Source organism: Bombyx mandarina, chromosome 03, assembly GCF_030267445.1.
Source record: "Bombyx mandarina strain Sakado chromosome 03, ASM3026744v2".
Taxonomy (NCBI): domain Eukaryota; kingdom Metazoa; phylum Arthropoda; class Insecta; order Lepidoptera; family Bombycidae; genus Bombyx; species Bombyx mandarina.
In genome coordinates this window covers 14,391,675-14,408,424 of record NC_143210.1, presented here as the reverse complement: position 1 = coordinate 14,408,424, position 16,750 = coordinate 14,391,675, and the positions used below count along the sequence as shown (strand labels likewise).

The following is a 16,750-nucleotide window of genomic DNA, read 5'->3' as shown; positions in this document are numbered from 1 at the left end:
ATTGTAGGCAGCGGCTTGGCTCTGCCCCTGGCATTGCTGACGTCCAGGAGTGACGGTGACCACTGACCATCAGGTGGGCCGTAGGCTCGTCTGCCTACAAAGGCAATAAAATAAAATAAAACATACAAATTGATTAAAATATATAAGGCCTAGACAGCTTGATTGAGAAATTACTTAGTACTATAAGATTAAAAAAATATATAAGACAAGATGGAGCAAAACAAGGATGCCAAATGCTGCTAAAACTGGACCAAAACCCCTATATTTTAGGTCATTGTAAAGGCATGTGTTGTAGTGGCAATGACCACGACTGACAAAGACGAAATGGCATGTATCCGAGAACAGTAAAAATCTCGCAAACGCCAGGAGCGCAATGATTCCTTCCGATGATCCTTAAGTATCTTAGAATACGAGACGAATTTGGAAAAGAGACGGTAAATCAGGAAGACGACAGATAATGATGAATACTCATAACCTTGAATGAACAGACAAACTATTATCAGTTTAAAATCGTCTGACCCATTCCACGAAATCTCAATCCGTTACCGTAACGAGAAAAAATATTCCACAATCGGGTCATTAATAATGATTTAGGAAGTTGTTGTTCTGTCTGCCCGTCGTAGATAAATAAATAAATAGCTTAGATACGTATGTACAGAACGCAATATAAGTTCGTATCGATAACGTCTGGAAGCTTGCTGTGCGTGCCGAACTCATGTAACATTCACGATGCGAACTGCATGTGGAGAAAGAGGATAACTACAAATAGTGCTTAAAATTATTTCCGTTTTTTTTTCTTTAGAAGCTAAGTTAATGAAGTCATAGGGGCCTAAAGCGTAAAGTATAATAATAAAAATACGTACTCAACAAATGTTCCCGATTTACTTCCACGGTGAAGAAATAGCATCGTATAATAAAAATCGAACCCGCAAAATTATAATTTGAGTCATTACTGATGGTAGAACCTCTTGTGAATCCGCGCGGGTAGGTACCACCACCTTGCCTATTTCTGCTGTGAAGCAGTAATACGTTTCGGTTTGAAGAGCGGGGCAGCCGTTGTAACTATACTGAGACCTTAGAAGTGATATCTCAAGGTGGGTGGCGCCTTTACGCCGTAGAAGTCTATGGGCTCCAGTAACCACTCTTAACATCGGGTGGGCTGTGAGCTCGTCCACCAATCTAAACAATAAAAAAAAAATAACAAAAAAAAAATTAGCAGCACACTAATTCTAAGCGTACAAAACGAAAAAACTGTCTTAAAAGTTGGCAAAGAGAGTAAGATTTCATTTCTAGCGCGCGTGAACTACTTGCAGGTTTTTATGACTTCATTAATTTGAATAATCTTACTATTAAGCGGTTGCCAAAGAAAGGGCTTCATCACAATCATAATTGAAGGTCGCAGTATACATTAGTTAGACTAAATAACTACTCGTGACTAAAATACTTACAACAGTGGGCTGAGGAAAGGTTTTTTTTTTATTGCATGGCCGGACGAGTTCTCTATCCACCTGGTGTTAACCGAACCCATAGACACCTACAACGTAAATGCCACTACTCACCTCGAGACATAAATTCTAAGGTCTTAGTTTTTACAGTACAACAGCTGCCTCACACTTCAAACCAAAACGCATTACTGCTTCACAAAAACAGGCAGACAGAAATAGGCAGGGTGGTGGTACCTACCCGTGCGGACTCACAAGACGTCCTACCACAAATCCTACCACTCGTATTGGAACCAGTGAATTACGATTCTCTGAGAGCATCGTGACCTATCCCATACCCAAATTTTATTTAACTCCACACATGTCACTGATCCCACATTATACTATGCCAACAACTTTCAAAATTTAACAAAAGAGATACACGAACTAATGAATTGGACTACACCTGAAAAAATCCGAAAACATTAACTTCATAGAAATTCGAACTTACCATCTTTCAATAGGCAGAGTTCAGGTTCATAAATACTACTTTACACACGAGACAAACCTCCGATCAATGCACGCTTGCGTGTATTATCTACAAGTAATACAATTTGTAAGTCTTTTACAAAATGTTCTTTACATTCTACAATAAAACTTGCTGTCTGAAGAAACACTCTATACGCAGTTCGTGTGACGAAACTCACGTAACCTCCCACTCCCAATAAGATATGAGTACTGGTGATGATTCATGCCCATACATCTCAAAGTATTTTTATTGCTCAGATGGGTGAATGAGCTCACCCAACGGGCTCATCTAATATTATATGGTTACCGGAGCCCTACGACATTAACAAGGTTAATGCCATCACCTACCTTTAGATATAAGTTCTAAGTCTCAATTTTATCACTAGAACGGCTACCCCACCCTTCAAACTGAAAGGCATTAATGCTTCTCTGCGGATAAAGGCGGGGTGGCAATACTTACCTTCTTCAATATACATACTTGATATAAAGCAGTTAGTGAAACTCATAAACCACATATTGTCAATACTGCTCTTCGCCGACTAAAGACCTAAGCCAGTAACTACTTCATAATAAGCAACACAGTAGCACTAACTTGTGCAGCCTTTATTACAACCCCTTGCAGGTGGATATGTCACAATAGCACACCTCAACACTCTAAAACCGAGCTTAATCTCAAAAGGCCTAGAGTTTACGAAGCTAATAATAAAAAAAAAGATATTAAATTTGCACTTATCACCGTTCAAGCAATGAACACAAAACTTAACGAGCGATCCCTTAATGGTATTGAGATGGTCTCAATTCCAAAGGCGATTTATATTCATAACGTGTTGGTTTGTCACTTGATACCTTTGTGGCCAAGTTGAGAGCGGAAAGCGAAGTTATTGTTACGCCGATAAAAGTAACGCCAACTGCCATCAAATAGCAGAAACGAATATTAAAATAACTAGTAATACCGAGAACACTCGAGAAGTGTAACGCCATCTATTATCAAATAGCGGAAACACATATCAAAACGACTGGTCCTATCGGGAATGTTCTCAATAATTGTAGACTTGTCGTGTCGACTATAAAAGCGTTTCAGAAATGACATGAAGGCACTTATTAATCGGAAATCTAATCGAAGCGAAACAGCGAACGGATCACCTGAAGCGAAGCAGAAGAAGGGACTCTTTCTAAGCGTTAAAGAGTTTTAATTTGTACTTCGGTGAAAGTTTTATTTATCCCGAGCCCCAGCGCGTAATATTATTGAGGTTATAAGAGAGCACATAATCGCGGCATCCAAACGTACCATGCGGATCAAGACTTAAAGTTAAGGGGTGTGACTCAATTTCGTGAAGGTTAAAGCTTTGAGCATTTATTTGCGCTCTAGTTGAACCATATACGTACATACAGTCAAAATTTATCATCGCATATTAGAAAAGGTGAGGACAAAAAAAACGCCACATTCCTTTCGCTTACACCACACGTTTACGACCCAATTTCAAAATGTGATTTAAACTACACGGTTAACAAACATTAAAAGGCGTCGTATAGCTGACTAAATTTCACTCGGTATATCCAAACTACTTAGAATTCAATGGTATATTACAGAGATCTTCTAATACATATCAAATACTTGAAAACGTTATGTTTATGGTTTTGGCTCGGTGAAAATGTATTTAAAATTACACTACGACTTAGTCTCACATTTATTATTACTCTTGTTTCTAACACGTCACAATTTTTATAGTCACGTCGTTAAAATAAATAACTAAACGAATATTTAGACGCTATTTTAATTGTTCAGGTAATATTTCACTGCCATCTATTGGTATAGATGGTAAACTAATCCAGTATATAAATAAGTACATAAAATCGTAATAGGAATTTAGATTCTATTCGTGAGAATGGGATTATGGTCTATCCGAACGGCCCTCTTCTGTATGGAGTCAAATGAAAGTAGCTGGTATTTGGGAGCCCCAGCTCAGAGGTTGGAGCAGTATCCACGTGAGGCTGGATTTGTGCATTTTTTGTTTTTTTTTATTGCCTTTGTAGGCAGACGAGCATACGGCCCACCTGATGGTAAGTGGTCACCGTCGCTCATGGACGTCAGCAATGCCAGGGGCAGAGCCAAGCCGCGGCCTACCATAAAGTACTCTCCGCAAGCCTCGTTTGAAGAAGGACATGTCATAGCGCTCGGAAAATGGGTTGAATTGAACTACGAGTAAGTTTAATTCACCCCATTCGGAGACTCGATTATGCAGAATATGCGCCGCATGTGAGGCCAATTTGTTTTTTTTCTATCACTAACCGCTGCTTTTAGATAAATGATACTCAAAGACTCAATTCACCTCACGCGGAGAATCGATTACATTATAACTAATTTCCAAAAATAATTTGTAATATCTTTGCCTATTTTCGTATTTAACATTCTAAGATGGTTCTAAGTTGTAAAGTTGAGTGGTCACCAGAGCACATAGACACCACAAGACCTTTCGAACAATCTCGAACAGTTGATGGTGACAGGGAAGGTCCCAGAGGACGCAATCCCACGAGAACATCAAGTTCCACGATGCCCTTCACAAAGCCAAGGATTGCAAACAGATGCAGTGAAATCGTACGTGAGAAAATGATGCAGCGGAGGAGTCACGACCCTCAGTAATGAAGAAAGCAACGCGAAGAGAAGGAAGTCGACCTAGAGACATCAAGTGGAAGTCTTAACTGCATTGTAAGAAGCCCGTTCACCCCTGAAACTGAGTAGCTTGACTAGTGCTTCGTGGCAGGAATAGTTTGGTTGGCGGTACTCACCCGTCTTGGCTCAATGCGCTCTATCACAAGCAATTACGAAATAAATAAAAAAAATCGCGGATTTCATATTTATTACACGATACTGTCCCTTGAGAGATGAGGATGAGAGAAGCCGAAGATCGTACTTAATAGCGAGCAATTGGAGAGGCCTATGTCCAGCAGTGGACTGGTATAGGCTGATGATGAACTGTTCCTTCATTGTGGAGTGCTATGTATTTCCTGTCATGGAAAAATTAGCATCTGTTTACGAGATTTTTTTTTCTATTGCCCTTGTAGGCAGACGAGAGCATACGGCCCACCTGATGGTGAATGGTTACCGTCGCCCATGGACTTCAGCAATGCCAGAGGCAGAGCCAAGCGGCTGCCTACCGAAATGCCATCATTCACAAAACCTTTTAATAAAACAACTAGCTTTCAAGACATTCAATATGTCTATCGTAGCACAATGTAGAAACAATGGCAAATCTTAGCCGTGTACACAAGCGTCATCCCACCCATCGAAGCCATAAAAAAAAAAAAGTACCACCATCACTTCTTTTTACTGGTATAAGTTTGGAACATTATGAGTGTATGTCAATAGTGTGCTTGACTTATTCTCTGCGCAACTTCTCCGCTATTATGGTACTTGACAAACCACAATAGACACAACTAGATATATATTTAACGGCCGTCTGGTGTAGTGGTAAGTGACACGGTCACTACACAAGGGGGTCGCGGGTTCGAATCCCGCCAAGGGAGAATATTTGTATGATAAATATAAAAGGTCTTTTCCAGGGTTATGGATGTATATTAAATACATGTATGTGTATAATAAAAATATTACATTTATTTCCGTTATCTGGTACCTGTAACACAAGTTCTTTACGAACTTACCACGGGACCAGTTAACGTGGCGTGATTTTTAGTAAATATTTATTTATTTATAACAAATTTATTTATTTATTTATAACTCTATAAGTTGTAAATAATATAGCTATTTACAATCGTGATGTAAGCTTTTGGTTTTAGTTTTCCACTACATATATATGTGTTATTAAGGTAGCATCCCCAGGAAACATAGGGCCGATAGTTAATCAAGGGTTGAAGGCACCCTCATCTCCTGCAAAATCGATACTTAATGAAACGAGTGCGTTTTGTTAAAGTCGTTAAGTGCTCGACCAAACACCGGCTCGAAGGTTCAATTTGCGGACGACTATCAATTAATATTGAACTTGAAACTTTGAACAATAATGAAAAATGCTCAATGTTTATCTATCTATATATATAAAAATGAATCGCTGTTCGTTAGTCTCGCTAAAACTCGAGAACAGCTGGACCGATTTGGCTAATTTTGGTTTTGAGTTATTTGTAGAAGTCCAGAGAAGGCTTAAAAGGTAGATAACTATGACAATGCTCGGGATTAAATAAAAATAACAATTTTGTTTTCCCTTTCATGTGTCCCCCGTCGGACGGATTCCTTTTGTTTGTTTTAAGTTTATTTTATACAACAGTTTAGGTCTTTTTTTTATCGATTGAGGCACTACGAAGTCTGCCGGGTCAGCTAGTAATTATTAAATAATTTACTATGCGAGGCCGGAAGTGTTTCTCGATAACAATAGACTCCGAAACGGCTCAAGACTGTGATCTGGTTACTGGTGGTAGGACCTCTTGTGAGTCCGCACGGGTAGGTACCACCACCCCGCCTATTTCTGCCGTGAAGCAGTAATGCGTTTCGGTTTGAAGGGTGGGGCAGCCGTTGCAACTATACTGAGACCTTAGAACTCATATCTCAAGGTGGGTGGTGGCATTTACGTTGTAAATATCTATAGGCTCCAGTAACCACTTAACACCAGGTGGGCTGTGAGCTCGTCCACCCATCTAATCAATGAAAAAAAAAGCTGATGAAAATTTTCCGGAAATCTTCAGATGAACCAATTGGGTGATTTTGTGAAGCTTAGCGATCGGTTCAAAGTTAAATCATAATCGACCAGCAAAACAAACCGGGATTGACTATTTAAATCATAAAATGCCTTCATCCACAAATCGTGAAGGCAAAACTATCTAGATCTGAAGATAAGAAACAACCACCAGTGAAGCTAAGATAACTTGAAGTGATTAATCACACTACAAACGTAAAGAATTAGTGTGTACGCGTGGTATGTATATTTAACTTGCTCTTCTGTCCCCTTCCGCACACAAGTCAGGACTACATCAACATTCCGAACTAATTAATTCCCTGACAAACATTAGCTTGGCGTTTGGAATTAGTGCTTCTAGAAACTGTTAAGTAGCTTTTGAGCATTTCAAATCTTGCAAAACAGTTCACTGAGTGAATTATAGGCATTAGGAAGGGGTTTCTTGCCCAATCTCGGCTTATTGATGATATCTATTTTTTTATTGCATCGATGGGTAAACGAGCTCACAGCCCTGGTGTTAAGTGGTTACCGGAGCCCATAGACATCTTCAGCATAAATGCCGCCACCCACCTTGAGATATGAGTTCTAAGGTCTTAGACGGCTGCCCCCACCTTTCAAACCGAAACGCATTACTGCTTCACGGCAGAAATAGACAAGGTGGTGAGACCTACCCATGCGGACTCCCAAGAGGTCTTACCACTAGTGATTACGCAAATTATAATTTTGCGGGTTTGATTTTTATTACACGATGTTCTTCCATCACCGTGGAAGTCAATCATGAATATTTGTTAAGTACGTATTTCTCTAGAAAAATTGGTACCCGCCTGCGGGATTCGAACACCGATGCACTGGAATACGAATGCACCGGACGTCTTATTCTTTAGGCCACGACGGCTTTTGATAACGATATCTGGTCTATGAAAAGAAAGTCCTAGGACGATTCATTTCGGTTCATCTTGTTCAAGTGGTAGGTCAATCGACACAGACCGAAGGCTTCGAGATCTTAAACCTCAAGCGGCGATCTTATGTCTAAATAGCGTTACTCTTATCGTAATAAACTCATTAATCACCTGACAACAAGCGGCCGGTAAGCCATCTGACCATCACAGAGTATAAGTTAGGTTAGGCAATTAAGTTTCAAGTGTTCAAATTTGATTTATTATAACGAAGCTTTACATGAAAATACATGGATATCAGCTCCGCTAGAACGAGACTTAGTAGCTTACAAATAACAAAATCGATTCTAAATCGAGTGCGTGCAATGAAAATCGATATCTAATCGTGCGTGAGGCTAATGAATGGGCACCGAACCCAGAAGCGAGCGTGCGTGAACCCTGCTCTATTGACTTGTTAATGCACATATAGAAAAATACAACATATTATTTTATTGGCCAAAGACATTCATAGGCTTCGTTGTTTGTAGTATAAATGAATAAATTTTCCTGTAAACAGTATTTTTTGAGATATATTTATTACAAACAGTGATTGCTCTGAGCGATTGTTCGAGATGATACCGTCATCTCGTTTTTACCATCGCACCGCCCGTCACCGGACTAGAGTTCATTCATACTACCTGGAGCCACTGCGGTCATCCACAGTGCGCTTCCAGAGGTCTTTTTTGCCACGTACCATCCGGCTATGGAATGAGCTCCCCTCCACGGTGTTTCCCGAGCGCTATGACATGTCCTTCTTCAAACGAGGCTTGTGGAGAGTATTAAGCGGTAGGCAGCTTGGTTCTTCCCCTGGCATTGATGAAGTCCATGGGCGACAGTAACCACTCACCATCGGGTGGGCCGTGTGCTCGTCTGCCTACAAGGGCAATAAAAAAATAAAAACAGGCCGTATTCACACTATTCCCGAAAGTAGAAATATAATTATCGGTGCTTTGCGATTAGTTATATAAAAGTGTTTTAGTTTTAATTTAATTTTCAGGTAGCATTAGAACTTCGGAAACGTCCTTTGCTTTAACCACCCCGTTTGCGAACTACTCCTGCGTTTCGGTTCGAAGATTATAACAGCTACTGAAATTTCATCTCACGATCATGAATGGCGTTTCAGTTCTCATCTATTTATTCCAGTAATCATTTAACATCAGGTAGGCTATAAATACTACTGCCCGTCTTAAAGATAACCTAAATATTACAAGGTACCTAAACATTAGGCGAATTTATAAAAAACTAGTGATCCCGCAGTAGTCGAAATTCGACTATAATTAATTGGAATTGTAAGTTTGTACACTATTATGATTGTATTTTATACTTCTATAATTACAAATTCCGCCAAGACTACACTATAAAAATATTAACAAAGACAAACAATATTTAATCCATTCTCAATTTGACAACAGACGTCAAGAACAAAAGTTTGACAATAAATAGTATTCATGCGTGTGTGCGTCAAATACATGGTATGTAATGTGTGTAATGTTTTCTTTATCGATTTAATGTATATTTTATGCATTATTTTAAAAAAAATATTATCATTCTGCACTTCTTCTCTATATTCTTTATAAGTGTGGAAAATTTCATACACCTCCGTCCGCGCAATTTCCGTTAAAAGGGATACAAAGTTTTTGCTTCACGTATTAATATATAGATGAGTAAGTACCACCATACTGTTTATTTTTGCCGCAAAACTGTCATTTGTTTGAATGGTCGGACGACGGTTATACAACACAATTGAAATTTCATGTTATGAGTATGTTACTGGCAACCACTTAACACCAAGTGGAACACGGACTCGTTCATCGATCTTGAACAACAGAACGAACTCTAGGTAGAGCCGGAACATGCTACAACATTCCACAATTAAACCCTTAGACTTGTAGTACAAAATCGATATAGCGAATTCTAACGCTATTTGATACGTGAAGCCTTATTAAAATTGTACGTATTAATGCTCCAGTACATTGATAGAGACGAGTTTATTTGACTACTGACTGACTGATAAATCCATCCTTATTTAGACATAGAGAGTCTGATGGTACCGAGCTCGCACGTGAGGTACCATCACAATGCTTAATTACCATGGCAGATATCATACAGCCAGGATAGTGGCTATTTTAATATATATTATATGTAGCCTCTATATGATTTATGACGTAAATCTTAAAAGAGGTTATAATATGTTATACAGGTGACATAAATGGTATTTTGAATATTGAAACATCAGAAGAACAAACATTAGAAATATTAAAACATTTTTGAATATTAAAATATAATAATAATAATAATAAATAAATATTTACTAACAATCACGCTACGTTAACTGGTCCCGTGATAAGTTCGTAAAGAACTTGTGTTACAGGTACCAGATAACGGATATAAATGTAAGATTTTTATTATACACATACATATATTTAATATACATCCATAACCCTGGAAAAAACATTTATATTTATCATACAAATATCTTCCCTTGGCGGGATTCGAACCCGCGACCCCCTTGTGTTGTGACCATGTCACTTACCACTACACCAGACGGCCGTTATATAAAAAAAAAAACTGAACAGTTGAAGCAACAGCTTTATATGTTTGTTTATCTTTATAGAGCAACTCAGTTTGTGGTACAGGTTTACTAGGCTAAACTTTATTTTGAAGTGAATAAAATCATGAGAATTTGCATTTCTATGCCCACAAAGCACTAACAGTAACTTAAGGTTTAGCATTTTTATTTTATTTTATTTTATTAGTCGTCGAGGCCTAAAGGATAAGACGTCCGGTGCATTCGTATCGAGCGATGCACCGGTGTTCGAATCCCGCTGGCGGGTACCAATTTTTCTAATGAAATACGTACTCAACAAATGTTCACGATTGACTTCCGCGGTGAAGGAATAACATCGTGTAATAAAAATCAAACCCGCAAAATTATAATTTGCGTAATTACTGGTGGTAGGACCTCTTGTGAGTCCGCATGGGTAGGTACCACCGCCCCGCCTATTTCTGCCGTGAAGCAGTAATGCGTTTCGCTTTGAAGGGTGGGGAAGCCGTTGTGAATATACTGAGACCTTAGAACTATATCTCAAGGTGTGTGGCGCATTTACGTTGTAGATGTCTATGGGCTCCAGTAACCACTTAACATCAGGTGGGCTGTGAGCTCGTCCACACATCTAAGCAATAAAAAAAAAAAAAAAAGTACCAATCTGTTTGTCTTGGGTTCCATCTTCACAATAAGACTATCCTACTTGTTGGATAACTTGGTTAATGTCCATTGACTGCTACGTTTTTTTTTGTATAATTCTCTACATTAAAGACGATAAGGTCATATATCTAGTTTTTTTATTAATGAGTACGTAGCCGGTAGCTTTAGCGGTAATAAATAGTTAGACGCATAGCACGGACTTTTTAATCCCTTGCTTTAGAGAGACGAGTGAGTGTTGAGATGAAGGCTGATAGAAGAGAATGGAAGAGAAAAATTAGCTGTGCCGACCCCACCTAGTGGGATAAGGTGGTGAAAAAGAAGAAGCAGATATATGTGTCCTCTAATACCTCATTAAGCTACCTAACTTTCTTAGGAGACAAATGTAAATACTCAAACAAATGATATCAAAATATTTAAGTCGTCGTGGCCTAAGCGATAAGACGTCCGATGCATTCGTGTTGAGCGATGCACCGATGTTCGAATCCCAGGCGGGTACCAATTTTTCTAATGAAATACGTACTCAACAAATGTTCACGATTGACTTCCACGATGAAGGAATAACATCGTGTAATAAAAATCAAACCCGCAAAATTATAATTTGCGTAATTACTGGTGGTAGGACCTCTTGTGAGTCCGCGCGGGTAGGTACCACCACCCTGCCTAATTCTGCCGTGAAGCAGTAATGCGTTTCGGTTTGAAGGGTGGAGCAGCCGTTGTAAAAAAAAAAAATTTTACCTCCACCAAGTCCCGATAATATTATTTCTGTGACAAAATTTACGTACTACAAATTCAACATCCCACATTCCTCAAACAAAGAACTCCCTCTTCCTATTTTACGGACATCGGAAAACACAAACGATACAAGTATGCGCAAACATCGAATTGCAAATATTATTAACAAAGATACTGAGTCTGACCCAGATTTAAACCCAGATCCGGTCCCAGTCATACCCAATTTGATACAATAGCAAGAGTCGGTCATCGCTAGACCAAGCAGCGAATAAAAATAAGTTTTTTCAAAGTACTCCCACGTCACTCGTTCCATGTCTGAAAACTTTTCTTGAATCAACAACAGCTTGACGAAGTTTGAATTCAGTCGAATAAAGACGTCCTTTATTACATTTCGTCCTAACAAAGAAATACTCAAATTTCACTTATAGTACAATAGGTTTCGCCCGCGAATTTGTCCGCGTGGAATAGTTATTTTGGCATAAAGCTAAATTTTACCCATGACTTCATTTTCGTAGAAAGTGAAAATATTTTGTCGTACATTATATTAGAGAAACTTTAACCATTTCCGCAGCGCACGCAGCGGAAGCTCTCAAAAAGTTAAAAAAACCCCGATTTTGAAACATGCTTTATTGGTGCTCCGTTTGTATTAGTCTTAGCGTGATTTTATATATCCTATAGCCTTCCTCAATATATGGCCTATCTAACACTGAAAGAATTTTTCAAATCGGACCAGTAGTTCTTGAAATTAGCGCGTTCAAACAAACAAACAAACTCTTCAGGTTTATAATATTAGTATAGATATTATATTTGAGTCGTCTATTATCAAAGGTGGCAATCTGTGCATTTGGACAAAAAAAAATTATTGATATGTCAATACAGATTGATTTGAATATAATCGTCTCTTTCAAAGAATACGGTTCAAAACCTGCATTAAATAAAGGTTAATAGTTAATCTGTTATTTATCTAAGATGTCGTTCCGAAGAGTTTTGTGACTGCCAATGGAATACAAAGTCAATAATTCGTTTTTCTGATTTACCAATCATTGTCCAAAAGTCAGATTGCCGGATTTGATAATAGTCGACTCATTTGATGTAATTCGAAATTTAAACTTAAAAACGAAAGTTATGAAACCCGTATTATAAAAACTCAGATGGTACATACAGAATAAGGTTACGATCCTATTTCATGTTATACTGTTGATCTAACTTGCTACCTTTATAATAATATATTTCTTTCAGTTTTCGTTATTCAGAGACATCATTTATACATGTTTATTACCAATGAAATGATAGCACAATTCATTCGTCTGTAAAAAAAGATTCTTTTTTATTTATTTATTGCATAGATTGGTGGACGAGTTCACAGCCCATCTAGTGTTAAGTAGTTACCGGAACTCATAGACATCTACAACGTAAATGCCGCCACCCACCTTGAGATGTGAGTTCTAAGGTCTTAGTATACCTTACTTGGTTACAACGGCTGTTCAAACCTGTTCAAACTGTTCAAATCGAAACGCATTATTGCTTCACAGCAAGAATAGTAGGGTGGTGGTACCTACCCGTGCGGACTCATTAGAGATCCTACCACCAGTAATTAAGTAAATTATAATTTTGCAGGTTTGATTTTTATTACACGATGTTATTCCTTCACCGTGGAAGTCAACCGCATCGCTCAACACGAATGCAATGGACGTCTTATCCTTTAGGCCACGACGACTTCGAACCATATAATATTACTATACAATATTTGAAACGACTCAAATATTAAAATTATAAACGAAAGATTTAACTGTAAAAATAGTTATAATTATGTCTTCACAGATCGCATCAAGTAGCTGTGCGTAAGGAGCATTGTTTTTGTCTGTAACAAATGTATTTACCAGTACAAAGGAGCCTAGGGTGGTATCCCTCTAGTCCATTATTGGTAGTTCTATACACTGCATCGGTACGTTGGTGATTGTGAGAGCTTAAGACACAAATTTTATGTCGAATGTACTGTATAACGGCCTTCCTATTCTTCAAATCGGAAACCGAGACTGAGAGCGTGATTACAGAAATAGGAAATGTGTGATCCTGGATATTTTATTTCACTACACATTTCAAAACCTGTATAAAATATACAAAGCATTCCTTTCTTTTTTCATTTTTGTTCAACTAGTTCTATAATGATTAATAATTAATTAATATTTTTTATTAAAAAATAGTATCTTACTACAGATATTATTAATTTATTAAAGTATAAAATAAATAATATATACAATTTTAATTAAATATTTCCATAATTCTGATTTATTTTTATAAAAAATATAGATGAGCATACGGCTTATCTGATGGTAAGTAATCACCGTCGCTCACGCTGAGCCAAGGATCGAAGAGACATGACTTTTATTAAAATTCTAAATTCCTCCAAAACATCGAGATCACTATTATTATTATTTGGAAAAAAATTACATACAATATTTTTTATAAATTAAAAAAACAAAAATAAAATTAAAGACATTCCAATGCACTCACCAAAGCATATGCTTTAGCATAGCACGCTCACTCTAACACTACACATAAACACTAAAAACACGAGTCAAACAAAAACCAACTCTAGGTTCACTACAATTACTATCACTTTAAAAAAAATAAGTCTCAAACAAGTTTTAAAAAAATTGTTACGAAAAATTTATTTTGCGAAATATTTATATTTTAGTTAAGGAAAATCGCCACCTCGCACACAACCTCTCGCCGCAAAACCGCGACGTAAACTAAGTCTTCGGAACGAGGAAATCAACCCTTAGTTTTCCGCGACAAAGCGAGAGAGCGCGAAGGTTTGATGAGGAAATGCATAATACCGAAAGAGAGGGATGGATAACGCACGTGGCGTTGCAAAGACTGCAACGGTCATTGCCACGGTAATTTTGGATGCAATCAAAGGTTTCCTACCTCTATTGTAAATTATGTTGTACTTACTTAAAATAATGACAGGTGTATGTATCTAAGATCAAACTTTTTAATTAATTAAATATTTGTTCAAGTGATTTACTTTATACTCTCCTAGTGTTATAGTGTATTATACCTTTTGATTATAGGGTTTCATGTTACACTTACAACTTACTAGTATTTATGTAAATTAAGAAGAACCCAATATTGTTGGTAAATATGATAAACATACACAGTTTTTTTTCTTGTGAAACCTTTGCAAAAAGTGTTTTTGTTTAGTTTTTTTTCTGTGCCTATTGTGCTACGGCTTGACTGAGCTACGAGTATTGTAGATGTGCTACGACGAGATATCATTGCTACGTGCTCTACGGGGCTACGAGGCTACGTAAAGGCTTTTTAGTATTAATTACTTTTTCTCCCTAATAGATAGGTAGTATAGAAGCCGAGCTTGCAGCGCACTTGAGAAAAAAAAAAAAAAAAAAAAACTTGAGAGTAAGTAGCCTTCACCTGCATAGCTAGAGACAGCGAATTAAAATTCAATGATCACCAAATATGCATTTATTAATATCTAATGGTTAATTTCAACATTGCAACTTCATATATAATATTAAAATAGGTGATGGTATCCATGGATATCAGTAACCAAATAATACAAAAGATGAAAGATACGTCAGCTAAAAAAATATTACTTCAATTTTTTCATCCATCTAAACTCACCTTTACTTGGCTCTCTATCGTTTAATTCCTCACTCGATTAGGATTTTTTTGCAAATTATTCACATTCCCTCGACAAGCTTCGAAGTTTTAATGGCCACGTCCGATCAATACGCCGCATAATAACTATGGTTTATGTTTTTTGTATGTTTATTTCTAGTTCTACTACAGACAGACGAGCATATGGCCAACCTGATGGTGAGTACTTACCATCGATGGTAGACAACATCAATGTCAGTGGCACAAGCGGGCACTTACCTACCGTTGTAGTGGGCTAAATTATTGCACAGGTTTTGTGTAAAGTTTATCATATTACTTAGAAACGAACCTAAAAGTGTGATCCTAAAAGTAACCCATATTATTTTCTTGTGAGGAAGCTTGACCGTGGTTCTAGTACAGTGAACTCAACCAAAACCATTATCCATAATACTGGTTTACAGGATCAACGGACTTTTAGTTTGAAGTAGCATTTATTACACGGTACTTGACCCGATACCCAGTTCTAAAGTCACCGCATATGATCACGGAATATTTGATGGAGAATTGATCCTGTAGTGGATTCATTCGCAAAGCAATTACTCTTGAGTTGTTAGGTCTCCTTTGGTGACTTTCGGTAGTTGTTAGCAAATTTTACCCCTCCTGGTTAAGCCTTTGCTCGTCCACCTGTCCTGGTAAAATTGGAAAGACCTCCGGGCCAGTAATCTCTCAAACATAAAAAAGGAGGAATTGCGACTGGAGACTAATGTTAATTTTATAAAATATTAGACATGCGAATCGGTTTACGGCCCATCTGATCTAAGGCTGCCGAAGTCTACCGACATGAACAACGAAAATGGGACCACCCACATTGAGAGACAAAGTGGAAACTTCAGTCTCAAAGGCATTGTATGACGGCACGGTATGCCGAGCCCGCACGGGTACCACCACCACGTCTATTTCTGCCGTGAAAAACAGCACGGTTTTTCGGTGAGGCGACCGTTGTATTATAAAACTGAGACTCAGAACCAATTTGTCAAGGTGGGTAGCGGCATTTACGTTGTTGTTGTCGTTAGCCTCAGGTTATCTCTTAACACCAGGTGATCCACACTTCAAAGCAACAAACTGGTGGCTTCTACTTTCCAAACCGGTGTACATGATTGTTTCGCGGTAGAAACAGACAGGATAGTGGGATCTGTCCATGTAGGCTGATAGTACGCCCTAGGACCAATAAATTCCGATTGGCCATCTTAGTACACTGATATGGCTTATGTTACAAACCAAATTTTTTACTTGTTGTTATTTATTGTGTATCTTTTCTTTTTTAGCTTGTAATGTGTATTGTATGCCTAATAAATGAATAAGTAAAAGAAAGAAATAAGATATCATACTTAAAGAAAGCTCTTGTCTTTTCTTCGGTGACTCCCTTCGTCATATTTTTGACACCCGTGGGTAGAGATGGGATGGTCCTGCTCTAGCGAGCGAATCCTTAACACCTCACGAAAACCAGATTGTCGTAATTTCTTTTCTTTATTAACTTTCCGTTTAAAAGAGTGCTTTTGCAATTAATTCGGTTCATGCTCGTTAGTTAGTTCAATGAATAAATGTACTATACTATCTCGAATAACA

The 16,750-nt window shown here is 37.8% G+C and overlaps 1 protein-coding gene across 1 annotated transcript in view; it reads right to left on the bottom strand.

Moving 5' to 3' along the window:
* The window catches only part of LOC114241187 (uncharacterized), a 476,778-nt gene extending 462,359 nt beyond the window's left edge, over positions 1-14,419 (bottom strand). The window contains exon 1 of the mRNA XM_089740147.1: positions 14,018-14,419. The gene's annotated coding sequence lies outside the window, so the exon portion shown is untranslated. The remainder of the gene's footprint in view (positions 1-14,017) is intronic.
* Positions 14,420-16,750: the final 2,331 nt, after the last annotated feature.